This window comes from Taeniopygia guttata, chromosome 1 (assembly GCF_048771995.1).
Source record: "Taeniopygia guttata chromosome 1, bTaeGut7.mat, whole genome shotgun sequence".
In the NCBI taxonomy this organism is placed as follows: domain Eukaryota; kingdom Metazoa; phylum Chordata; class Aves; order Passeriformes; family Estrildidae; genus Taeniopygia; species Taeniopygia guttata.
Window position 1 is genome coordinate 54,183,709 of NC_133024.1, and position 27,580 is coordinate 54,211,288.

Genomic DNA, 27,580 nt, shown 5'->3' on the forward strand with positions numbered 1-27,580 from the left:
GTCATACTTGGAACTATGGAGTGATTATAATTTCTGTGGCAAGGGTAACATGTCAGAGTAAAATTCTATTAAAAACCGCTTCAATATGGACTGCTGAGGAGTGCTCACCATCATAGTTTCCAAGAAATGTGTTTGTTAAATGATAAACAACTCCAATGCATTTGTTCCCTTACATCCTTCTTGTGCTGAAGAATTGTATGCAGTGAAACACTTGTTTTAGAGCTCTTAAATCTTGTAAACCATACCTTGCTAATTGCTTATTATAGACTGTGAAGCTAGAGAGGTGTTTAAAGTAGGAGGTGTGCAGCATTGGCCCTCCTCACCATCATAAAACGGTTTGGATTGGAAGAGACCCTAAAAGTCATTTAGTTCCAAACCCCCTGCCACAGGCAGGGACACCTTCCACTACACCAGATTTCTCAAAGCCCCATCAAATCTGGCCTTGACCACCTAGACTGATGAGATGTCAAAAACCTCTGCCAGATCCCAGGAATGAAACAGGAACTTTTTGATCTTCAGTCTAACACTCTGCCAGCTGTTCTCATTTAGGTCTTAAAATGCTTCTCATCATCCTGAGATGGATTCTAAGTGCAGCCTCTGGACAGAGAAGGAAAACTGCTTCCTATTAGAAAATCACAACTGAAATGAGTCTTTTGAACAGAGAATTTCTTTATCCTTTAGTTCTGTGCATTGCTTTGAGTTTCTAGCAAGCTGCCTATTAAGGAAGGAGATTTAGTCTGATGTTGAAGAGCAAGAAGGAGAGAATAGGAAGGCTTTTCTGATATAATAGCCATGGTTGTTAAGGATGTGTACTGTAGTCCTCTCTAAGTGCTAAGGGTTTCATAGCAATATTTACTATACAGCTATATAGCTCGAAAAGTGACAAACCACTAAAACTAGCTATGATAGGACAGAGTCCTCTAGCCAACCAGAAACAACAGAAAGCATTACTCACAGATACTCTCATGTCAGTGGAGGCTCTAGCTTTGCTTGTCTGTTAGAAAAGCAGACTGGTTGAGAATGCGCACATTCCACATAATAATGCTTGCACCAGAGGTAAAAACTTACATTTTTTCTTTGTCCTACAAATAGAACTTTTGTGTTGTTCAGACTTAAATTCTGAAAATCTGTTTTGTATCTTTGAATTGCCTATTGTCAGTCTCCACTGTAATAAATCAATGTAATGCAGGGTAGGACTGTCGAATACTGTCTAGTACTTGTGAATCTAGATGCTAGTTACAGGCACTGGTAAACCAATAAATTGACTATAGTGGCTATTTCTGGGAGCAGTAGCTTTGTTTAGGACCTTTCCAGGTTCTCATGACTACTTTGTCTTTGACAGAAATGATAGAAATCAGCTGAAGTTGTGAGGCTGAACACATACATCTAGTGTGCAATTTCATAGTCTGACTTTTGCTGCTTCTCCCTTCTTGGAGAAGAGTCAACATGTACAACAGCAACTGCTACCCTGGCCTGGAAAGGGTAGTGTAAATGCTAAATATAACTAGAAAGAGAACTGACCCTGATGGGATATGAAGAAAAGGGTTGACATGTCTAAGAGTAGATTTCTTCTCACTTTCGGGAAGGTTTGAATTATTTTGACGGTTATTTTTCTGGATCTCTGTAATGTCTCCCAAATACAATAGTATTATATCATAAGCAACAGTATTAGAGGATCCAGAAAGATAAGAAACTTCATTGAGTCTACTTATTTAGGGGATGTTACTTAGCAATGCCACTAATGTGATTTCCATCCTCTACTGTGCTGCATCTAATACATTTACTTCAAAATTTGCAAGTTGATTAGGTGCTCTTGTAGCTCATTTGGCATGGTCAGTGTCAGCTTATGTACAATGTATTCCAAGCAAGATTTTTAATTGCATGGTTCTGATAAGAGCCTTGCCCCTGCTGGGCTGCTAAAATTTAAAAAGCAATGCATAGTAGAATAAGCAAACCTATGTGTCACCCATTGCAGTTTATGACCCAATTTCAAAATAAACTCACCTTCCTGTCTGTGTTTTTCATCTCTGCATCTATTATCACGCTGTCAATTCTCATCCTTATTTTTCTTTTAAAAAGAAACACAAGGCTTCTGCAACTCAATTTCTTGATATTACCTCCATTTTCCCCAACCAGCTGGATTTACAGAACACATTTGAGCAAGTTAAGACTGTATACTTAAGCAGCCTCCAATGAATTTCTAGTTTACATATTGTGATGCTAAATTAAGAGCTTATCTCTTGTCCTCCAATATCCAGGATAAGGTTAGTTAAATGTTTAAATTTTGCTGTGATTACCTCAAAGCATTTTTTTTTAACCTTTGAAGTTTTTATGGAATGAAATAGCCTCACCTCTTTTATGGTGTGGCTTAATTCCACCTTTCCTTTTTTTCCAGAAAAAAAGATGTTTGGGGTTGTGGCTTTTTTTGCCTTTTTTTGCCTTTTTTTGTCTTTTTTTGCCTTTTTTTTTTTTTTTTTTTTTTTGTTGGGGGGTGTTGTTTGGTTTTTAGGTTTGGTGAGGGTTTTTTTTTTTTTCCTTTCTGGGTTTTGAGTATTTGAAAGGAATAGAGACTGTGCACTCTTCAGTATTCAAACACTTCTTAAGCTAAAAAAAAATGGATTTTGGTGTATTTTTATGTTTAAATGTAATTTTCTGTATTTCAATTTGTGCCAATTGCCTGCTGTGTTTTTACTGGTCACTGGTGAGAAAAGCCTACCTCCACTTACCTTAATCCCCGCCTCAGGAATTATTTATACACACTGATCTGACCCTCCTGATCCTTCTCATCTCTGGGATGAACAGTTCAGTTGATCTGTCAGCTTCTCCTCTTAGAACAGATGCTCCAAAACTTGGTACTCCAATGAAACTTTACTCCAGCAAGTCGATGCCTCTCCTGTACTGGTGATTGCAGAACTTGACCCAGCACTCCAGATTTATCTCATCTGTACTGAACAGAGAGGAAGGATCTAATCCCTTAATATGTTGTAAAACTCTTTTTGTGAAGGCAGGAAAATGTTGGACTTATTTACCATAAGACCACATTGCTGTGTCATGGTCAATTTTTTGTCCATCAAGGCCTCCTTTTCTGCCAGGAGAGGAAAAGGGTGTTAAAGCTCTAATTTGTCAAGGCAATAGGACAGCAATATTTTCAGAAAGTGTTTTCTTTGGAATCTTTTATTTTTGAGTGGTAACATGTAATATCAAACACTCACCTTCAATGACATAGGCCACACTGACAGAGTGCATTGCCTCTGTTTACTCCTAAACTCTGTCCAAACCATCTGAAAACCTCTTTTCAACATCAGGCTTCTTCTCCTTCCACTTTTGCAAAAAAAACCACTGGTTTTCTTTTGCTGTGTCTGCAAAATACATCTGCCTGTTCCCATCTGCACTGCCCTACTGTGACAGTGCTACTTAAAGGAGCATCAATATAGATTTCTTCCCTCCCTTTTAGCAAATAATCCTCCTTTCTGCTATGAAACTTTGTCCACTTCCCTCTGGCCTCAGCCAAGCACTGTGCTGTGAAGTAGCTACAGTCCAACAGAAGCACTATGAAATCTTTACACTGATGCAGGCATGTAAATCAGTGATTTATGTGCCCAGTAAAAGCCAAAGCCCAGTTCCTTTTAAGTTAATTCACAACTGGTGGAGAGCTCATTTCAGGGAGCTTGACACCTCCTCAGAGGATAAGGAACTGTTGCCTACATGTGTTCATAGTTGTAGCCTCAGGGCAAATAAAGTACCAAGAGATCCCAGAATCGATGGAAAATATGGCATTTGCGACCATGCCCTGGAACCTGTAGAATAGACCACACAGTCCATCTGCAGAACTCCAAGAGTCCTCATAGACAGCCTTGGTGTGCAGGTAAAATGAAATCAGCATCTGCTTAGTGACAGAGCACGATGCACAAGATTGATTTCCTCTCCTCAGCCCAAAGATAAATTTTTAGTTTTTCATGGGGATGCTTGCATTGGATTATTTTTCTTGTAAACCCAAATCTTGTCCCAGGATTACTGCATGGAAAATAGCTCTGGGCAGAAAAGTATCCACTGCCACAGAAGTTACTCCAAGTCTAGAAAAAATAACAAGACTCTAAGGCCATCTTAAGTATTGGCAGTAAACTGTAAGCTACAATCAGCGGGGAAAAAAAGGAAAAGAAGAGAAGGGAAGGCTAGTAAATTCAGTAACAAATCTGGGTAATCTTGCTGAAGATTGACCACCTGTAACTGCACAGCTCCATGTTTAATCTTTAACTCTTTAGTGTACAGTTAAGAAACATGTGTTGAAATCTAGGTGTTGTATTTTTCTACCTCTTCCTGAATCAAGATGAAAAGCTCACCTGGAATTTGCAGCTGCCTTCTTTAGCAGCGCCAGCCAGGATCCATGTGCTGGATTCCAGCCCAGTGCCTGGAGACCTTGGGTCAGGCCGAAGGAGGCAGATGCAGATTTCCCATTTTTAGGTTCAGCCAGAAGTGAAGTTGGGCATATATCCCAAACAAACACATTGAACACAGGACACTGTGCACACAGGACACTGACACAACTGCAGCCAAGGTGCTTCTCCAGCACCCCCCACATTCAGGACTCACGCCAGGCACAGGCACACAGGGACACATCCCCTTCTCTTCTTGGGCTGCAGAGGCAGAAGGTCACAAGTGCAGCACACACCCCACACTCTCCAGGTTCACAAACACGTGGTCATTCACAGATTCCTCGAGCACCCACACAGTACCTCTGCCAACCTGGCATCCCTGACAGGATTACAGCCCCCTTAACTCATCCCATGGGTCCCTGAGACACCAGTAGGTCCATCTAGGTGCTCACTGCACACACACTGCATTCATGCACTCATCCCATGGACACCCCGAAATCTCAGGTCTCCTCAAGTACCAGCACAGACCCTTCACCTACCTGATAGCCCTGTCTGAACCTGGGGCTGATCCAGCTTGGAGTTTTCCCAATAGATCTGCATGTACACCCAGTGCACAACCAGCTGGGAAGATACAGATGCTTGTTCCCATCAGCTGACATCCAGGCTGTGACACACAGCTGCTTCAGCCAACAGCTCTGAGCCCCTCACTCATCTCAGCTCATGCCCTTGCTCACCCTCCAGTAGCTGTCACTGAACTCCTGCAGCAGTGACACACACAGAGTAGAAGGGAAGATCACACAGATTATTAAGAAATTATTTATTATAACAGGACAGACGGGTGTTCAGGAGCAGGGCTCAGCCAGACAAACATAGCGACAGGCCCCATTTTACATGTCAGGTCTTTTTCTATCCCTTTCTGCCTATCTCTTTTTTGTTCATCCTTTCTCTATTTTCCTCTGCACATGGCCTCACCAGCTGGCATAGTCCCACTGAACCCCTTCCAGTGTTCTGGACACTCAGATTTGCATCACTAGCCATTGCAAAGTCCTGGTTTGCCTTGAAGTTTTTTGATACCCCATAAGTTAGTGTGACAGAGAGGTTTGTTTCTGGTTGTGGTCTTTGTTAGTGCCAATTAATCATGTTTTATAGCTTTGTTTCTTTCCCTCCTTTTCCATATCTTCCCAACTGAGAAAAGAAAAACCATCCTCATATTCCACATATCCTTATTAATTAGTGTATCTGAGCAGGGTTGCTCTCATCAAGATCTCCCTTATCGTATGTTTGTCTCTGTATCATCTTGTTCATGCCTTCTCTGATCAGACACCATTAAAGGAGGAGACATTCTCCTTCCACATACCTTTACAGGTTTCTTTCCATCCTTGATGGATGAAGAAAACACCTGTAGAAGATGATTCTTCTGTTCCTCAAGTAGAAGTCTCAGAAACTGATTTCTGGCCTTTGGGGATGTGTGTCTCTTTCCATTACATTTTAAAGGATGAGGATGACTGGATCACATGCAACACCTAAAGGGAATCCCTCCCCCAGAAAAGGAAAGCTAATTGGGAAAAGCCACTGAAAATGGCAAATTATAAGATAAGTGACTACTTTTGAAAACAATTACAGTCTCCTAAGTATTGGTGTAGAAGTTTCTTTTTATATTATTACTGGATATAAAAACAAGTAAAGAGCAAGGTATTTGCAAAATACTGAAATCCCTGTTATATTGAACCTTAGTCACTTTTCATGATGCACTGGGAAAAAGGTTCAGTTTTCATGTTTTGTGAAGTGTATTGCAAAACATCGTTGTATTTTTATTGACTGACTTATTGTGTTTGAGGATTTTATTAGTATGCTCTCTGGCTCATTACATCGAGACATATTTTTGTTTTCATAATTTCAGGCTTCATGACTATTTCTTTGATTGCTTAGCTGGAAGGATTAAAATAATAAAATTCTTTACTTGACTGATTTCTGTTTATGGAGATTCATGTGCTATAGAAACTAAAGGTGTTTGGGGATTTTCATTCTGTGTTTATTCTACTGGCCTGTGTGCTTAGGAATGACTAATGAACTACAAACTTACAATGTCCTTTAAAGGTAGTATTTTGCTAAAAATATTAAAGTACTTTAAAAAACCCCCACAACACCATAAAACTCACATAGAATCAAGCTGTAAATAAATATTAGAGAAAATAAAAGAGTCAGTTCCTCATAAAAGCACTTTCAGTATATGTACTTCAAATGTGCAAAATCCTTTTATTAATGGTGGGTGAGCCATTATGGTTCAAATAAAATATACATCCAGAAATTGATATAGAGTCACTTGGAGAAATTCTATGACCTGCTTTATATTCAGAAAGTTCAAGCAAATCATAAAAGTACCTTTTGGACTTAAAGACTAAATGGAGATGTTCTTCATGCAGTGAGGCTGAAATCCCCTAACAGCTATTGTCCAGAGTTTTCATATATTTTCTGATTTATATAATCTTATTTCTAGTCAGAAAATGTTACAAGTGTACTCTAAGTCTACAATCTGCTGCTTAGTTCTACTATATTTGTATTACTAGGCAAGAAAAGAGACTTGATATGGGCACAGCACTTAATTTCAGGTAATGTGATGCATCTCTCTTGACTTTATCGAATTTAATATCTACAGCTGTAGCATGATTTGAATAAATTTCTACTAAACTTCATAGGATTTATTTTTAAGTCTTCTGTTAGTTAGCCTGCCTTTACTTCCTTTTTTTTTATCCAAGTCTTTGGTATGGGTACAATTGTATCACAAACAATAATGTGATCAGATTTCTTGCTCTTTGGAATGCCATCACATAGATCCTGTAGACAGTGTAGCTGCAGACTAAATGTAACAAAAAATTATGCTTGTCTAAAATGTTAATCTGTGGATATTGGACCTCTAGCTATTCAATGAGAAACTCCTCAATGACAAAATTATTACTCTGTCTTTTCCCTGCTTCATTTTATGGGTATTGTGTGGATGTCATAAAATTTCAGTCTATACAGTTCATTGTGTTTCTGTGTTTTATCTCACTTGCTTGTCACATTTTTTGGTCTCAGCTTGAGAAAAGTGGCCATAAGACTTCCACATACTAGAAACCATAACACTGATTTTGCCATGAACTTCACTAATTTTTTTTATAATACTGGCACAGGGCTGTACATGGGGGAAGCATGCACAGACCTGGACTTGAATGTGGGCCCTTCAATATTACAGCAAGAGTCGAAGCAGGAAATCTCATTTTCTCCAATGAATCTGATCAGAAAGAAACAATGTTTAAAGTCACAGACTTCGGGTTTTACTGCTGGAACCATCTGCATTGAAGGATTTTGATAATGGTAAAATCTTCATGTAATTTGTGTAATGGATGACTGTAAAACTCTAGAATTTTGAATGCAAATACAGGGGGGAAAAGGAAATAAAAGAATAAACCAACTCCCTTTTTCTTAATATTTTTCATTTTCAGTGGTGAATGCTACAACAGCAACAAAAAAAAAAAAACATATCCCTAGGATTTTAAATGAAGCATTTAAGATAACTCTAGCAGCCATCAGGAGTGTATTCTGAAGTCAAATGGCTTAATACATAATCAGTTGGCTGTATTATAGATTTTGTCATGCCTCATCAAAGTATTATATTTTACAGAAGATATTCTATTCTATAAGCACTATTATTTTGCTCTGACCATCTCATTATTCTTGCCAACAGGTAAAGTTTAGAAGTTTAGTCCATGCTGAAGTGTAAATTATAAAAATTTCCTTACATGACAACAAATGAAATCCATTTGTGCTCAAAATCAATTTGCAGCAGTACAGAAAAATAAATTAATTTCTATATAAAATGAAGACCTGCCTCAGTAATTTGCATTTAGATCAAGACTAGTAAACTTTGAAAGTGGCCAGGTATTTTTTCTAATTAATTCCAGTTAAAAAAATAATATTTTCAATTGTTCATCAACAAATGTGTTTTCTTATATATGTACATAAAGATAGATATGCTAAAGTGTACACAAGTGGCACAAGATATCATGATGTATATGGAGGGATTTACATGAGTGTATCTATGAACTATATATATGTAAGTACATTATTTGATATATTACCAAAACAGATCAGCTTTCAGCCATAGGAAAAATAAAAGTTTTTTTTCAATGTGCTAACTTTAAGATGGAATATTTTAAGCCAAGAGCTGTAACCTTCTAAATTAATAATGAAGGTGCCAGCCATCTGTGTGACTATATGCAAATAGTGTCCGGAATTTTGAATTTCTGGCAAGACACCAGTTTTTAAAGTTTGGAATCTCTGCTGAAAACAGTGGTGAACATCTGGGGATAAGAACTATTCATGTATGTCCTCCAGCATGCATGGATGCAACTGAGAATAAGTGGGTTGCCAGTCTCATAAGATAGCTGTTACATCCAAATCAAAGCCAAAATATCAACCAGCCTGCTTTGCATGACACCATGGAACAATTAGTATTCAGCTAGCCTTCTACCCAAGACATCAACTTTTCAGACAGCAAAGGTTAAGCACAAAAACTTATCTCAGTCTTCCAGGCTCATGTATCTTTTGTAAACTGATTTACCTAGTGATAGCTGTAATTAAATAAATGAAATTCCCATATCCCAGATGCTCTACATGACATGCTTAAATTATTGTTGAGACTCTTCATTTTTAACCCCTTAGAATAACTCAATTTCCAGTGTTCTTGTCATCATATTCACCCTTTTTGAGCACTGCAAAATGAGGAACTATCCAGACTGGACATGTGACTGTTTCTGCAGGTGAAAAGTGTAAATCCTTAAAGTTTAATGCATCCATAGCTTCTACATTTTCAAAACTAATTTAGGATATTGGAAAAGTTATGAACCTAAATCCATAACTAGATAATAAAAATAAAAAACCAAACAACTACTGGATAATAAAAATAAAAAACAAACAACTACTTCCAAATCATAGTGTAACGTATCAGAAAACACATTTAAAAAGCCTGATATATATCTCAAAGTTATATTTTTGTTTGATAAATATAACTTCAAGTTCAGATGAGATTGTATATGATTCTGCTTCATTCTAGCCACTGGTTTAGGAATACTGCTGTAAGGTTTTGTTCAATATGCTTATTAAATAAGCAGCAGTCAAGGAAGGAAATAGATATTAAGCTTCAGCCTACTGTTATTTTTCCACCAGATGCCATTACTTTTGAAGAAAAAGCACTTTGTTGACAATCACAAAATTTTCCTCATAATTTAATTGATGGGAGGGATCACAGCCAGGAAAAGCTGCAATGAAAACTCTTCTTTAAATTCATTTAAATGAATGGATGTATTTCCATTGATGTGTTTTGGCTTGGGCTGGTTTTGTAGCTGCCTCTAAACAGTCCAGACCTTTCAAGAGCCAGGATTAGTGCAGGCATGTCAGAAGACCTTGTCAGTCCTTTCTCACCTTTAATGTGAAAATCTGGTCCTGTTGCCTTTGAAGTTATCAAGAGAGAAAAAATACTTTTCCAATAATGTGATGAATGCAAAACCAAAAAGCCATGACTTTTCTTCTTAGTAGGATAGAAATAAAGACAGCCACAGGAGTTTCCAAAAATACATCTCAAAACATGTTTCCAACAGGACAAGAGGAGAATACAGACAAAAAGGCAACACTGGCTTCTCTTTAAAAATATAGGCTACTTATTATTAATTTTGCTTAGAAAGAGTCTTTACATATAGTGGATGCTTTTAGGGAAAATCAAATGCTATGTTTTATACTTAAAAGCTCTATACAGTCTCTAAATTGTTATTTTATTTGCTGCTTAAGCATCATTAAAAACACATTTCAAAATATCCTCCTTTTGAGCTGATAGAATGAAACCTTCAAATAGCACTGCTTAATTGATATCTGCAGTTATTTGTCTCCATCACTTATTTATTTAAATGGTTTCAGTTGAATGTTTGCCCACATAGCTTTCAAATATATTTTAATTACCAATCAATTTATTCATTAACAATTAATAAAATAAGTTAATTTTTCCTGGATCAAGTCTGTTTGTCTTGAATGGATGAGCCCATGAATGTGGTTTGTGTGAGTGATGTCCATGTCTTTAGATTGACCCATGAACTTTTAATCTTATCTTTTCCCCCTGCCTTGTTGAGGAGGCAGAGAGAGAGAACGGCTGGGTTCTGGCAGCCAGCTAAGGTCACTACACCACAAAACTCAGCAGCATTAAACATTTCAAGTTTGAAAACTACAAAATATACAAAATTTCACAGAGGCCAAAGAAAAAAGAAAGAAATATCTTTCAAGCTAAACTGAGGAAACTATCAAAGTTTCTGTCTTCACGGTATTCTATTATTTATTTGTAGACTGACAGCAGTAAGGAAAATGAGAACTGGTAGTCAAATTTGTCAAGGGAAAAAAGCACTAAAAATATACTCAGCCAATTTAAAAAATCATAAAATCACTGAAAATTGTGTAAAATTGTATTTTTTGCATGCTTCAGAAGAGAAAGGCCGAACTGTAGACGTGTTAATTAGAATTTGCTATATATATACATATATGTGATTTAGGGAACTATCAAATGCAAACTAGCATATTCCTCAAGAAACTTTCGCACTTTATTTATTCTGTGTTCATTGGGAACTATCTTCTCTGCAGTATTTTTTACATACATTCCTTTTTCTTATATCCCTTCACTCAGAACTAACATTTGTAAGAATCAAAATTCAAACATGTTGTCTTCAAAAAACAATTTGCTCCTTAGTACAAAAGAATGTATGAGGATTTATAAGAAAGCTAACTGCACACACAAGCAAAAAAAGCAATATTAGGTATGTAGGTGGATCTGAAACTAAATGAGCTGTTAGATTATTTGCTGCTATATAGGCTACGTACATTCAAAACTTGAATGCCCTCAGAATCTTTTAGCAAATAATCCCCAACTAAGTGAAAATAAATCCCCTGCTTAAATTTAATCCATTGTGTGTTAATGAAATCCAACAGGGAAAAAAAAAAGAAAATAATTCTCTGCTCAGCTGGGTGTCTTCTCAGAAGAATATTTCAAGAAATGCTATTCAGTCTTTTCCTGTCAGGTACTGCCCTATAAATATGAATAATATTCAGAAAACTATCATAGCAATTCAATAAAATTTCAGATTTAAAACAAGCTTATGTGGTGATGGATGTATCTGTAATTCCAGTCTTCTTACTTAGATTTGAGCCTGCTGCTCACTGAACAGAAGAAGGCTGGCATTGTTTGAGGGAAATGTAAAAATTAAACTCTCCAAAATCTCTGATGTGGCTGTGTAAACACATAAAATTAATACAATTTTGATCCATACTACAAAAATTTATATTGATTATTAATACCTTTGATGTGGCTGATGTTTGTCTCATCTTAATAAATTCAAAAGATCTAGAATATTTATTTAAACCTAACCAAGTTCAATTGCATCAGCTGTTTGATCCTTATTACATAGATATATATGATACATGGTTTTAAGAATATGAGTATTAAACAGTACCATAAGAGTATCTTAAATGTGATGACTGAAATGAAAAAGAAAAAATAAAGCATCAAAAGTTCCATGTCTGAACTGTTGTCTCTTTCCTAAAACAATCATCAGTGTTACTTCAAGAATATAAGTAGTAGAAATAACATCTCATGCAAGATCTGTGTCCAGCTTTAAAATTAAGTCTAATAGAGACAAATCTTTTCACAGTCCCAACAAAGGAAAAAACTCACCAAACAACACTGCATTAATATTTCCTTTTACCAGCCATACACCATGGACTACTCAAAGCATGATTGAAAGCTACAGGCTGGTTTCTTAGACTTTGCAAAGTTTGATTGAAGTGTGAAAGCAAGTAAGAATAAAAAAGTCACTCACCCAGCTCCCTTCCTACTTCAGAAGACAGTAATATAATAGGCCAGAAATAAATCAAACATCCCAGCAGACAATGAGCTTCAAGAATCATTGACCATTCCTGAAAAACACACCTAGAAAGGACAGTTCATTGGTAACAACCTCACATGTTTCTTATCATAAATATTCTTTCCTAACAGCAGAGGTAAGAAACTAGGCACCTGCTCTCAGCATCTAGCAAATGTTTGGTTGATTACCAAAAATGTCAAAAATGTACAAATCCTGCTGTCATGGTTTGACACTGGCACAATGCCAGCGCCCCATGAAAATACTACCTACTAATCAAATGCTGTGAAATGTGATCAAGAACAGAGCAAAGCAGGCCAAACTTAATAACAAAGGAAAAACTTTATTACACTACTACTACTACTACTATAAAAGGAAAAGAAAGGAAAGAAAAAAAACCCCACAAAATTCAAAATTAAAACCTTCCAAAACATTCCTCCTCCCACCACCCAACTCCACCAAACCACAGCGAGACCCATTTGGATTCTTAATCAAGTTTTTACCCTTCAATATAATCAATACTGAGTCCATCAGGGAAGAGAGGAGTCCCCCTTGCACCACAGACTCCCAGGAAACACAGCTGTCACCTCTTGTGTTTCCATGTCACACGTGGCACTGCCCAGACACACCGGCCAGTGTGACATTCTCCTCTCTATGTCACAGTGCTCTCACCACCGTGCAGGGACAGAGACTGCTTATAGGGCCCCTTTAAGGATGCTTTGCCAAGGACCACCAGGAACAACAGTCCAGTATCACAATTCGGGACTAGAGTCCCCCCCATTTTCCCCTGGGGTCGAGGGTCCAAGGACAGAGATCTCCTTCTCTTCTTCTCTGAAGATGGAGGGCATCCTCACACCCCCCTCAGCTCTCTCTGTCCATTCCTGAACTGGTAGTTGCTGAAGGAAGTCTCTTGGCTCACCAATGCATCCCCCTAAAATGCAGTCCCTCTTGAAAGAAGGAGTGATTCAGTCTATGGTAAACAAGCAGAGTCCAGCCAAAAGCCACTCCATCATCTCCCCCCCAACCTTCTTCTCTGAACATCTGAGGTCCCAGGCTGTCTCTCTTTCCTTCAAATTCAGGAGTAATATTTCATAAAGCCTTCATTTCACAGGAAAGGGTTAAAATTCCCAGACTCCCCGGATGGCTGAAATCTCAGCCCAGGACTCTGTCTCCAGTCTCCCACGCTGGGCATCTTCCCCCACCTTCTCCTTCTCCTCTGCAGGCAAACTCCCAGGTGTCTGCTGGCTCTCTATCTCTTTTCCCTCTAGCTTAGGGGAGGGGGAACAAAAACATCCCAGATGTTCTCCACCCTTCCGTCCGCAGGAGCTGGCCCAGCTCGGTTCTGATCCTTCACCCCCTGGCCTACCTCTGCAGGCCGCATGGCTCCCCTCCCCAACCCAGCCCGGGCTGGGCAGGGGAGGTCCGTACCTTGCGATGACCGGAACCAAAGAAGAACAAGTCCTCCTGGGAATTCCGCTTTTAACCCCTCTGTGTTCTCAGAGGCGTGTCCACCTTCAATTGGTCACCCCAAGTGTCAGTATCCAAACCTGACCCCTGACTGGACTGACCTCTTCCTTCCAAAAAAAAATTCTCTTCCCGTGTCAAACCATGACACCTGCTTAATCACTTTCACCATTAATGGTCTACAAAGAGTGGGAAAACTCCAAGACAGAAGGTTGGGATGCTGCCGACTCAACATCTCTTAAACATTTAGTATCGAGAAAATTTATACTCCCTGTATTTCTCCTGGGATTAAAGGTTTTATTCATGCACTGCAGCAAAGCTCAGAATGTCCCTGAGTCCTACTGGAAGCAGCACATCACCACAGGATGTACCTGCACACTTAACTGGGCTAGTGTCCTAGGTGTCTGTTACACCTGAGGTCTAAATAACATCTTCACAGGTAGTTACTAAATTTAGCTGTCTAAAATACTAAACTGAATCCCGCCCTCTGGATTCACATCAGCTGCCTAAACATAGGTGCCCAGTGCCATTGGATATATCTCTGATGTACCAAGCCATCTGAAATATTTTCATAGCAGTGGCACGCAGGATGGAGGAACTCCTCATGCAGGTAATCCAAACTCTTCCAGAATGGGGAATGGCAGATGGGTGGAATGCCTTACATCTAAGGGAGTACTGCACATTCCCATTAAAGGAACTTAGTTCTGCTGCTTCTCTATATAAGATGCAGTGTCCCAGCTCTCAGATATTCCCTGACGTAACTCACCCAAAGATTTTCTAAAGAATAGTGTAGCACCTCTTTCTTTTTTTCCCCCAAGGCTTTCGCATTTAGTTTGTTGGTTTTTTTTTTTCAGAGCAGTATAAAAGTAATTTTGAGCAAATACAACGCACATCTCTTCTACATCACTGTGCTACATTTAGCCAGACGGAATTATCCTTTTCCCTTCCTTTGCCAGTGCCAACCCCATTGCTGACAACAGTGCCAGCCTGTGTAATGAAAAGCAGGTACTCTTTCTGCTACCCACCTGGGAAGACCAGTTTGTAGACTGTGCAACACAACACAGTAAAATGATGTTATCAGGCTTACATAGTCAGCCTATTAATATTCTACATTTTGTGCTAAGTTGAGGCACACACAGCTGCAATCCTCCTGGGGGCTCAGGTGAAATCTCCATGAAACCTTCACTGCAAGTGTATGACTTGCAGCAGGGGTTGGCATGAGGAAAACCATAAGGCACACTAGCACTCTGTCTGCTCCAAATGTTCTGCCTTCTCTGCAAATAGAACCCTGCCAAAGGCAAACGTCCAAAGGTCTGCGAGAGTTAATCATAGTGTCCATGATACTCCCATAATTATGTGTCTTGAATGTATTAAATAATTACAAAGACACAAGGGTATTAAATTAGTAACTCCACTTGAGCATAGTAAGGATTTTTTGATGAAATAGCATCTTAATGCTTAACATTGGCAAAAGGGTTAAGAGAATATGAAATAGAGAAGAAAACAGCATTATGTCCATGTATTAATCACTGGATTAATATAAAATGCCCTTGTTTCTTGAATAAGATGTGCATTCCTGATGCTGCCTTGCCTCAGGCAAGGTAGACTATATTTTAAAAAGTGTCAAAAACAGCAGTAAGTAAAATCAAAAGGCTTGAACAGTTTCTGTACAAAGAAATGTTAGTGAGGTTTAAATGCCTTGAAAATAAGTGCTTTCATCAATGATAGAGCAAAAGTGAAGAAGAAGCTATTTACTGAATTTTCATAGTATAAAGATTGAGGGGCACACTGCTGAAATTTCAGACAGAAGCTTTAAATCCAAAATTTAATGCATCTTACCTGAAAGATATGAAATAAAGTTAAATTGTAGAAGTTTTCCTGCAAAATTTGTGGATTCTGAAAGTTAATATGAGATTTCAAAGTATGAATAGACTAGAATATGTCTAAAGGATTGCGATGGGCATAATATCTAGTTGAGGAATTCTCTGAAAAAAAACCTGCCAGAATATATAAAATTACCTTACTCGTGTGCTCTCTCTTAAATATCAAACAATCATTGTCAGATGCACGATTAAAGGCTAGATGAATCCAACACAACAATTGTTACATTACTTGTATAAATACAGTAAAATTAGTGAAAGAAAAATGTGGCAAAACACTGATTAACAAAGAAAATACTATTTTCATATCTTTGTTATTTTTCTCAAAATAAGGAAAATCAAAAGCTTCCTTCAATAAGCGCTCAGGTGTGTCTCTTAGGTACAAAAAAATTGAAACTTCTAAGCCTTAGTAAGAAAATAATAAAGATAAAAATAATAATTGAAAGAGAAGGTCTTTCATAGCAGAGCTTAAGGGCACCTCACTAAATATTAAATCATGAATTTTAGGCAAGATTATTTCCTAGCATACTTACCTCCATAAAAGAAAGCACTGGTTTACTTTATCCTTTATCTGCAGAAGTGAGTGTAATTTCGTCCCTGTAGTTTTAGCCTTCTCATTAATCAAGTGACTTTTTTTTGGTTGGTTAGTTTTTTGTTGGTTTGTTTGTGCTTTGTTGTTTTGTTTTTTGGGTTTTTTTTTAATCACCAAGTTCAGGCTGTTATTCCATTGGCTGGATAAACCTCCACCAGGGCAAATGATATGAGGTAGGTTACATTTTGTGTATTGGCCAACCGATTGAGATTCTTTAATACATAAATAAGCTAACATCCAACTCCTGCTAATCACACAGGTCCAGGATTCTGTACTGAAATTCTGTATGTTGAGATTGAGAAAAATTGAGATATTTTCCCTAAACAGTAACCATCAACACAGCTAGTGATTACAAATTCACTACTTTTAGAGAATATAAAATATACATAAAAGTATGAATTAAAAAAAAAAAGTCAGATAAACAAGTTTTATAAAAGTAATTACTGTAGAATGAAAAGAGGATTTCGAACAGCCAGCTTGCCTATAGGAATAAAACATGCTTCAGCATCCAAGCTCTTGTAAGTGATTTATTTAATCAACTAATTGAAGAGGCATGACAAAGACAGATATTTGATCCTATAGTTCACGGTTCATAATTCTTTGCTCTCCCCCGGTGTCCTTTGCACAATACCTCGTACATAGTGCCATGGTTCTTCAAGATATTGCTCAGGGCATTACAAAATTTGTATATCAAGTCTAGACTTCTGGCATGAGTTAAAATTCACTTCTGTAGTTGCTATGAATGAAAGCAAATAACTCAATTTAAACACACCAATACAAGCAATGTGCTACCAAATTTGTTTTTGAAAAGTCCTATCTGCCTGTTAAGATGAATGAATCACTCTAATTGGGATGAAAGGACAACACTGAGAATAGTGAAAATAGGATTTTAAGGTTTGTGTGTCATTTGTATTTGTGGTTTTGCATACATATCTTTATTAACAGGAAAATGGTATTTCCAAGGTGTTCTAAGGTATTTCTAATTATAAGAAAAAAATTGAGAAAAAAAAAAAAAAAGCCAAACAGAACATAAAACAAGAGCTTCATAAAGGAATAAAAACATGGGGTAAAAAATAAAGGGCATGTCGTGGTTTGACACGGAAAAAGAATTTTTCCGGAAGGAAGAGGTTAATTTAGACATTGACTAATTAAAAGTAGACATGCTTCTGAGAACATAGAGGGGTTAAAAGTAGAATTCTTAGGAGAACTTGTTTTTTGGGGTTCTGGTCAGCGGTTAGTGCAGGACTTTTCTCTGCCTTGCGACGAGCTGGGTGGGGGAGGGGAGAAGTCATGTAGCCTTCGGAGGTAGGCCTAAGGGTGGAGGGACTGGAACCGGGCCTGGCCCTTTGCAGATGGAAGGGTGGAGAAATCTGGGATGTTTTTGTTTTCTTTTAGAGTCTCTCTCTCTCTCTCAAGAGGGAGAAAGAGACAGCGGTGGTTTTGCCAGCAGTTTACCGCGGGGAAGGAGAAGAGCGGGGGGGCCACAAGGTACCCAGCCGTCTGTGGGAGCTGGAGCTTGGGCAGCAAGTTATTTTGGGGAGTCTGGACTTTTAACCTTTTTTTGAGAAAATGAAAGCTTTGTAAATTTTTTTTTTCTTTGGGTTGAAAGAGAGGAAGAGAGACAGCTTAAGACTTAAAATGTTAAAAAAAAATTCTAGGTGGGAGGAGATGATAGAGTGGCTTTTCGCTAGACTTTTTCTTAGTAGCCACAGACTAAACTGATCTTTTCTTCTAAGAAAGACTGTATTTTAAGAGGATGCTGGTAAGCTAAAGAGATCTGTTTTAATTGAGAAAAAATAAAAATAGAGCGAACAGAGAAAAATTAAAAAGCTTTGTAGTAGTGCCCCCTGTCTTTGCAGAGGAAGAAGAGAAGAAGATTTCTGCTTTTAGACCTTTGGCCTCAGGGGAAAATGGGGGGGGACTGTTGGTTCTAAAAACAAAAAACTGAACTGTTGTTTTTTTCTTTTTTGGCAGGACATCTTTAAAAAAAAAATCTTAAAAAGCAGTCTGTCCATTTATGCATTAGTAGTGAGAGCACTGTGCATACAAAGGAGAGGGTCACTATTGGCAAACTTTTTTTTTTTCTCTGGGCGGTGCCATGTAGTGACATAGAAGCACAAGATGTAGCAGCTATGTTTCTTGGGGGGTCTGTGGCACAGAAGAGACTCCTCTCTCCCTACAAATAAACTAAGTGTTAATTATCTGGAAAGTAGAAACCTGATTGGGGTCCAGATTGTGTCTCACTATAGTTTGTTCAAGTTAGGTAGTAGGAGGAGGAATGCTATAGAAGGTTTTCATTTTCAATTGTGTGTGTTTCTTTCTTTTTATCTCTTTTATAATAGCATAGTAGTAGTAGCTTAATAAATTTTTTCTTGTTATTAGGCTTAGGCCTGCTTTGCTCTGTTCTCGATCACATTTCACAGCATTCAGTTAAAATATTACATTTTCATAAGGGGCACTGGCATTGTGCCAGTGTCAAACCATGACAGGGCAAAAGCAAATAAAATGTGAAGATCAGCAAAATAACAATATAAATTGGGTGTACCACAGTGCTTTATCTGTGACCCATGTAATTCTACTATCTCTTGAAGGTAGAGACTCCTACCTCAGACTGTAATAACTCAAGTTTTGGTCATGCCTCATATATATACTGTAGATGTCACGGCTGTATACAAGGAGCTGTGTGCCCTAGGCTCCTCTTAAAGTAGATGTGAAGTCATATCTGAAGCTTTTATCTTCAAACTGTGATGTCTAAAGTAAGTCAAATTATTCAAACCAGAAGTAATGTGGGATATTTATCTTATGTCTTTCAAGATGAACTTCCAGTACTGTATTGCAGAAATTTTTACAACTTCTCTGGGTAACCTGTTCTAGGGCCTTGCCATCCTCACAGTAAAGAATTTTGTTCATTTCATGTCTTGATTGTTGTTTTTTTTTTTTTATTTAAATCAGCTGAAGACATGCACACATACCCAGTCCATAAAGCATCAGAAATGAAGATTTCTGGCTCTCTCTACCCCCAGACAGGATTTTATGGTATTAGCTGAGGAAATCAGTGTCAGCATGGATGAAATCCAGTTGTTGTTGACTCAGTGTTAGTTATCAATATATCATATTGTAGAGTCATATTTCAGCAATGGGAAATTGGTTTGGATTTGCATAAAAACATTGTGAAAAATAGAAGAAGGAAAGGAGAAGATGCTTTTGTAATCATTCAAGGTTTGAAAACACTTGATTCAAATGATGCAAGATGTATGTATTATCATCTAATACTTATGAATGGCAGATGAATGAGCTCATGATGTTAGAAAGAAGAAATATTACAGCCTTTTTTTTTTTAGAGAAAATTAAAATGCCTCCACAGCAACAAAATCTATACTTAGTGTAGTGTTTTATATTTTCTGGAGAGAAAAATAAAAAATCAGCCCAATATAGGTGGAACCCAAGGTGGAAAAAAAAGATTCTTTATTTAGAGCATAGAAAGAATATTATAAATGATGCTTCAAATTTTGTCCCTTTCCCCTTGGCCATTTCTTTTGTCGTGTCTGGGACACACTTAAAAATTGGTTCTTTTTAATTTAAAGATTGTTTCCAAAGTTGAAATATATTTTTGTTCTGGTATGCCACCATACCTTGAAAATCCTTTTTCTAATTTTTGCCCCAGAAGATAATACCTTTAATAGCACTTTGGAAGTCAATTTTCCAGAATGCCTGTGGTGGAAATTTCCTTGCCTAATAAGATATACATTATTTTTATATATATATATAAAATGAGCAGGAGTCAAGGAAGAAGGAAATACACATTAACCTTCAACCTACTGTTATTTTTCCACCAGATGCCATTACTTTTGAAGAAAAAGCACTTTGTTGACAATCACAAAATTGTCCTCATCATTTAATTGATGGGAGGGATCACAGCCAGGAAAAGCTGCAATGAAAACTCTTCCTTAAATTCATTTGAATGAATGGATGTATTTCCATTGATGTGTTTTGGCTTGGGTTGGCTTTTTAGCTGCCTCTAAACAGTCCAGGCCTTTCAAGAGCCAGGATGAGTGCAGGCATGTCAGAAGACCTTGTCAGTTCTTCCTCACCTTTAATGTGAAAATCTGGTCCTGTTGCCTTTGAAGTTATTAAGAGAGAAAAGATGCTTTTCCAACAATGTGATGAATGCAAAACCAAAAAGCCATGACTTTTCTTCTTAGTAGGCTAAAAAAGCCAGATAGCCATAGGAGTTTACAAAAATACTTCTCCAAACTTGTTGCCAGAAGAAGGAGAATACAGCAAAATTTTTCTTAAGCATATTATTAATTTTAGTTAAAGAATAAATCAAAATTAATTATAAAGGAATTAAAGAAAAATACAAAGTTTTTGACATTTTTTCAAAACATTAGGTATTTTATTGTGGCTCAGCCCTTTTCTGGAACCCCTTTAGAACCTGCTTATGGTCTTCCCTTCTCTACTTTATTTTGCCCCTGGGACAAATAGCTTTCCTTCATCCTTAGCTGCTGCATAAGACTAAAGCAGATCAAAAAATTTACTTGCTTTCAGTTTTATAACTTTCTAGCTGCTCTGCCTGGTGAATCCCTGATCAGCCCTACAAGCTGTTCTCTGATCCTTTCCAAATGACTTTATTGCCAAGGTGACAAAACAATTCTCATCTGTGGGATTTAACTTATTGTCAGAGCAATTATGTTTAAGTGATACATTTTAAGCCTGTAATACTTCTGTTAGCCCTGGATCAGAACCCTTTATGAATTTTAGTTAAGGTTCAGGCTAAACTACTGCAGGAAAGCAATGATTGTCTTTGCAGTAAAAATAAAGTTTTCAATTTGTCAGACAGTAGCAGAACACTTAGTCTCAAAAATGAAATCAGCCCACTGTGCAGATAATGTCCTCAAACTGTTGCACTAACTGAGTAAAAGCATATTATTAAGGTGAGAGGTTTATTTTCAGTCATTGTTTCAGCACAAGGTCTTGGGCAAATACTATGTTGGAGAAAAAAGTCAAGGGAAGATTATGGCTGCCAGCTGAGAAGGGAGCAATACAACACAGGATTGATGCTTTCTGAAGGAAATGGTTCCTGTTTGACTGGACACTCATTCCTTTTGCTAAAGCAAGAATTATTCTACAGCAAGTACAGAATGAAGAAACAAGGAACAGCTTATAAAGTGCTGCTAATAAGCTGAGAGACATGATGTAAGTATCATTAATATTCACTATTCATTTTGGTCTGATAACAGGAGTTAAAGTCCCAGGGCTTAGGGGGCCTCTACTTCTCCCACTAACAGCATGCACAGGAAGCACTTTGGTAAAGAAGCCCAAAGAACTTCAGGGGCAGAAAATGTTTCCATACCTTTTTATAAGGAAGTATGGGCTGAATTCTCAGCCATATTTCAGTTTCAGTATAAAAATATCCTGGAGGGCACTCATTGAATTTAGGCCACATTTCTTGTGCAAAAGTTATACTCCCTGAATTTTCTTCCTTTTTTTTTTTTTTTTTTTTTTTTTTTTTTTTTTACAAACCTTCTATTTGTCTTCTAGAAAAAAACAGCAGCTCCAGTTTGATGTTGGAGTAACAGACATGCTTTGGCTTCAGTTATACCCTTTTGTTGTGATTTAATCCTAGCTGACAAGTAAACCACATAGAACCACTTACTCACTTACCCATCCTGGGGATGGGCTAGACAATGGAAAGGCTAAAAGTGGAAAACTCATGTGTATATAAAAAAACAGTTTGAAGCAAAGCCTGTACACACAAACAGGATAAAACAAAGAATTAATTTCCTACTTCCCATTGGCAGGAGGGTGCTTGGCCATATCCAGGAAAACAGGGCTCAATCAGGTAGAATGGTGATTTGGAAAGACAAATGCCATCTGAATGTTCTCCCATTTCCCCTTTCTTCCTACAGCTCTATATGCTAAGCATGATGCCATATGGAACATCTCTGTGGTCAGCTGGGGTCAGATCTCCCAGCTGTGTCCCCTCCTGCATCCTTGCAATGGAGCAAGGTCTCTTTGTGAGAACTTCTCAGCGCTAGGAAAAACATCCCTGTATTATCAACACTGTTTTCAGCATAAATATAAATGATATGTTTTCAGCTATCAAATCATAGCCCTGTAACAGGTATCATGAAGAAAATTAACACTATCCTAGCCAAAAACAACATATCTTTGAACATTCAGTAGTTTTTGTCCCTCCCAAAAAAACATTTTTGTCTTTCCTATGAGGCAGTCATTTCACACTTGAGTGAAATTGTGCCTTCAGTCTTTGATTTTTATTTGTTTATAGACAATGCTTCATTTTCCCCTGTCTTGGTTGTTTTGGTTTTTTTTTTCCCACTATCTGGCTGTAGCATACATCAGTCTTCTTCCCAGTCAGATTTTTAAGGGTAAAGGTCTCTTATATACTTGTGTGGCATCTAAAAAGAAGTGTAACTCATGTCTGAGTCCATTGGTGCTTCTGTAATTGAAATAATAATTATAATACATGTAAAGACAGAAGAGAAATTTAGATAACCTTTCTTGAACACAAAAAACAAGTAAAACCATAAGTGCCTCTCCATTCCATGGGGAAGTTTCATTAGGTCATGTCCTAAAGGTATAAATTGGTATAAAAGGGAAAGCTTACATCTATGGGTTTATGTTACATTAACTGGCCAAATAAACCTTCCATTGCTTCTGAGAGTGCTAAAACAATTGTAAAACTGTGTAAGTTACCATGCTGTTAGATGATATGTGAAAAAAAAGGAATTAAAAAAAAACATGTAAGATTAAATTTGTATCTTTGTAGGAACTAGAAATCTCTTGTTCATTGAATTGAAGATATTTCACATATCATCTAATGAATACAAAGTCAATTCATTTTTCTGTGAAAAGTGATATGTACTCATTTTTGAAATGCAACCTAGGCCCTTTTCCATTTCCATTTCAAGGATATTTTAGAAATCTGTAGGACTCAACCTTTTATCATAATCTCATGCTGGGAAGGTACAAAGGATTGTCTGAGTCAATAAAGGACTATTCAGGATAATAGATAAAACTTTAATAACTCAGTGATGCTAAATCTTATTTTAAAAGACAGAGATGATTTGACCTGAATGTGCTAACTCTTTAGCATGATGTGTGATTTACTTAATGTGCTCCATAGGAGCTAATGATCTCCTCCCCATGCAACAATCTTCTTTTATAAAGCTTCAGTAAGATATACTTGAGAGGACTGCAAATTTATCAGCACTTTGTAAAGACTTCTGAGAAAGAATAGCACTGTCTCATTGTCCAGCTGCTTCTCAAATGGAAGATATCTAAAATGGATGAGCAGTACCTTATAAATTAAACATGATATGAGTGTAGTAGTGGCAGAACCCACAAAAGCCTACCAGCCGTATTTCCATTCTGAAACTACATAGTGATATATTAAATATCACAGATTAAATACTGATAGTTCAAAGCACCTTTCATTGAAGAAAAAATATTCTAAACTTGTCAGAATATATGATTTTACATCTCCATCTGAATCAGCTCAGTGATATTACACTCAAAGCCATGATAGTTTTCTAGAAGAATCATTGGTCTCCTCAGAAGAACCCATTCTCGTGCTAAGGTGCTAAATAGTCACATGCATTTTCTAAATAGCCAAGAATCTATTAATGAAAAGCAAGAGTCTATTAATTTACTGAAATAGCTAATGACTCAGACATACAGCAATACAAGATGAGAGAACACAATAAATGCATACCATTGCCATGTATGTGCTAAGGTAGTGATTTATAGCACTGCAGAAAAGAGAGTAAACTTACTACCATTCTGTATATTGACTGCTTTTGGCATCTGCACAGAGCTGCAATAGCCGGCATCAGTGTGAAAAGCAGCAGCAAAGTTAATTCTGTGCGTATCCACACCCCCAAAGGAAGGGCTGATTCAAGGGATTACCAGTAAAATACCATTCTGCTCTGATTGTATAAACTACACTTTCTTCCTAAAAGCCAGAGTTTAAGTTTTCTCAGAGCTTTCAAATGATGTATTTAGTGGGGTTATGGGGTTTTATTTCCTCTGGAAGCAAGGAGTAATTTTTTTGCAATCACAACAGAATATCCTTCATAAATGAGAGTGATTACAAACCTCAAAGGTTTGCCTCTATTCTATTAGATGATACAGAGAAGAGGAAAGATTTTAAAAAGTTGTGACATCAATATGTTTATGATATATTATTTTATCTAATGCAATCTAAGATTTGCATAGTATTCAGGAAGTAATCAAAAGAGATGAATGGGGATGCAATGGATAAGAAAATAAGATGACAAAGCCAACAGAGCTCTGCAGAAAAATGCAAGGTAGTAGCCAATGCCTAGAAAAGCAATGAGTAGCAGAAGAAATTTCATCAATGACTAATGTAGGTCAATCATCCAAGCCACCCTGTAATGCTTTCTCTTCGTGATTTTAATGTTTAAGTAGCAAATCCAATGCTTTTGAGGGATACTACTGTCACATTGATAAAAACTAATGGACTTTAAATACTGACTGAGCACATACCCAACTTTTCCACTTCAAATTTAATTGTACTTCCTTTACACTTTATTGTGATGATTTATATGTCAAAGACTTAAGCACATTTAGTGTAGTCAGTTTCTCTTCTACAAAAATTCTGCTTTAGTTACATTTATGTGCATCTTTCATACATTCACCTTCTATGTATATTTTTAATGTGTGATGATAGTAACTTCTAAAAGATGTAGAGGGTCAAAACTTCACTGGCAGGAGTAACATCAGTAAAACCAGGACCCAACTCATTTACAGCTTTGCCCAGAACTTCCACAGAGTAGTGATAATATCTTCACAGGGTCTTCATAGGCTTCACAGGAGCCCTTGATGTTCCTTACAATGAAGAGTTTCATAGAGCACCTGAGCTTTCACTACGGAGAAACGCCTTCACTTGCCCTTCAAATATCTTGCAGAGGAAAATACAATCAAATAACTTTGAGTTGTGAAGGGCGCTGGGCTGAAGCACCCAAAACCCCAGGTGTTGGCTCACAGGGTCATTGCACATCAATTTAATAATATAACAAATAATATATTTTGGACAAGTTTTAGTGTTTTTAGGGTCACTAGGCACTCCTCTAACACAGTCAAGCAAGTAGATGCATATATTTTCTTTATTACTTTCTCTCCATTTTAAAAGGGTGTTTCAACTTCAGACAATTTTAGGAAGACTTCATAGTATTAACTATATTAAAAAAATAAAAATTATTTCGTTAAACTACAAAATGTTATTTAATGAGTTTTTATTCTAAATAAGTGAACATTTTCATTAGATTTCAATTGTAGGCATGACCAAAATATCGTATTTTCTTGAATTTTATCTTCTGTCCGATAGTATTTCCTTGAAAATAGATTTCAAGATAAAAGAAATATGAACTGAATGCTGTATAAAAAATAATTATTAACCAACTACTAACTTATAAATCAGATTCCTTAATATGCCTATACTGAGTAGCTATACTTTTGTCATTTTGCCACAGGTTGTACTATACTTAATTATCTCTGTAAAGAAGACAGATGGCCTGTGTTTTATGAGCTCTCAGCTTTCTTCTCCCTTGATTGACCATGCATGCCAATATTCACAAATTACAAAACTCATACTCTCATTTTCCTTAATTAGCCTCAAGCAAAAATAAATCATGGCTTTGGATTAATTCTTTTTTTTTTTTTCTTTTTTTCCTCTTCTAATAACTAGTGATATTTACTGTACTCAGGGAATCAATCAGTGCTCAAGGATCTTCTGCTAGCTCCCTTTAGAAAACACTCTTTTTATACATACTCTTTTTTCTACTTCCCTGACTATCAAAATAGATTTTTCATTGGATGTGCTCCGTCACGTTGCACTAAATGTAGAGTCTTGTATCATGAATGCAAAGATAAGTGTAAGCAACTCTAGCTTCAATGTGACTTAAATATCTGCCTGCAGTAACACAGAGATTAAAAGATTTCAGTGAAACATATTTTAATATAAATCACCGCTGTCTAATCTAGTCCTGTGTGAGTTGTCCCCTTAAATCTTAAAATTCTGTACCTTAACTTTTAATACTGTATGACTTTTGCTTTCTGCATTTCTATGAGAGGTGCAACTGTTTGGTATATGGGTCCACAGGAGGAATGGTAAACAGACAGCAAAGATCCAAGATATGACTACTGGGAACTTTTCCACTACATCATATATAGCAAAATAATAGCTGTCATGTTCATTCTTTTGCTGTATTTATGACTGAACTAACAGGCAACAATGTTATGGTTGTTATGAATAAGTGTAGGAGGTACATCTGATTATAAATTAAGAACATTTATATTTCTAAATTTGTCAATGTAGCTGTCATATATAATAAATAATTTACAAAAAGAAATCTACATTTTTACATAGTTTAAACAAGCTAGTCTATATTTCCACTACGCCACCCATGATTATCCCATTTGCCTTTGTATAATATTTATTCTTTTATTATATATAAATTGATTTTTCTTCTTCACTGAGTGAGTGTGATCTCCCCTGTTGATTATGTGTCCATTCTTCCTTGTGCACAGTGAAAGCTATGCCTACCCATGGCTCCTCTTCAGGCCTCTGCTTCTTCTCTGTCTTCAGGACAAAGGAAGTGCTCGGGAAACTTGTGTTATAAAAATAAGAACTAAAGCTTTTCATAGGTAGAGAAGATTTTTTTTCTCCTCATGCTAACTAACTCTGAAAGTCATTTTTTCTCCCACTGGTCTGAACCACTTACTGTTTGTTAATGTAAGACAGTGGAATGCCAACACACCTGAAACACCTTCTCATTCTCTCCAGTCTTTTCATACATGTAGCAACCACATTGAATGGGATCCTGATCGGACTCAAATCTTACATGTCCCCTCAGTTCAATGTCTCCTTCATTCAAGTGCGAGAGCCTTTACACATACCCTAAATCTATTCAGCTATTTTTTAGATAAACAGAAAATAAAAGCTGTAATTGAGAATACTTTGGCAATAGGAAACCCATTATGCTTGCTCCACTGCAATCATAACTATTCCAAGTGATCTTTAATCTGCAATTCTTTGCCATGATATCCCAGTGTGATTCTATAGGAGTCATTTGCTTTATTTTATTACTATGTACTTGGGGAGCCTGTAATCCACAAATCATGACCCAGTAAATTCTAACCTATTTTGTACTTTGAGCTATTGCTATCTATCTGGTCAATAGTTGCTGTACTTGAAAAAAAAAAGACAAGATAAAACCCCTTTAATTTATATATCAGTATATGCACAGCAGGTATGTATATTTAAAATTGCTTTAAAAAATAGCTAGCATATAT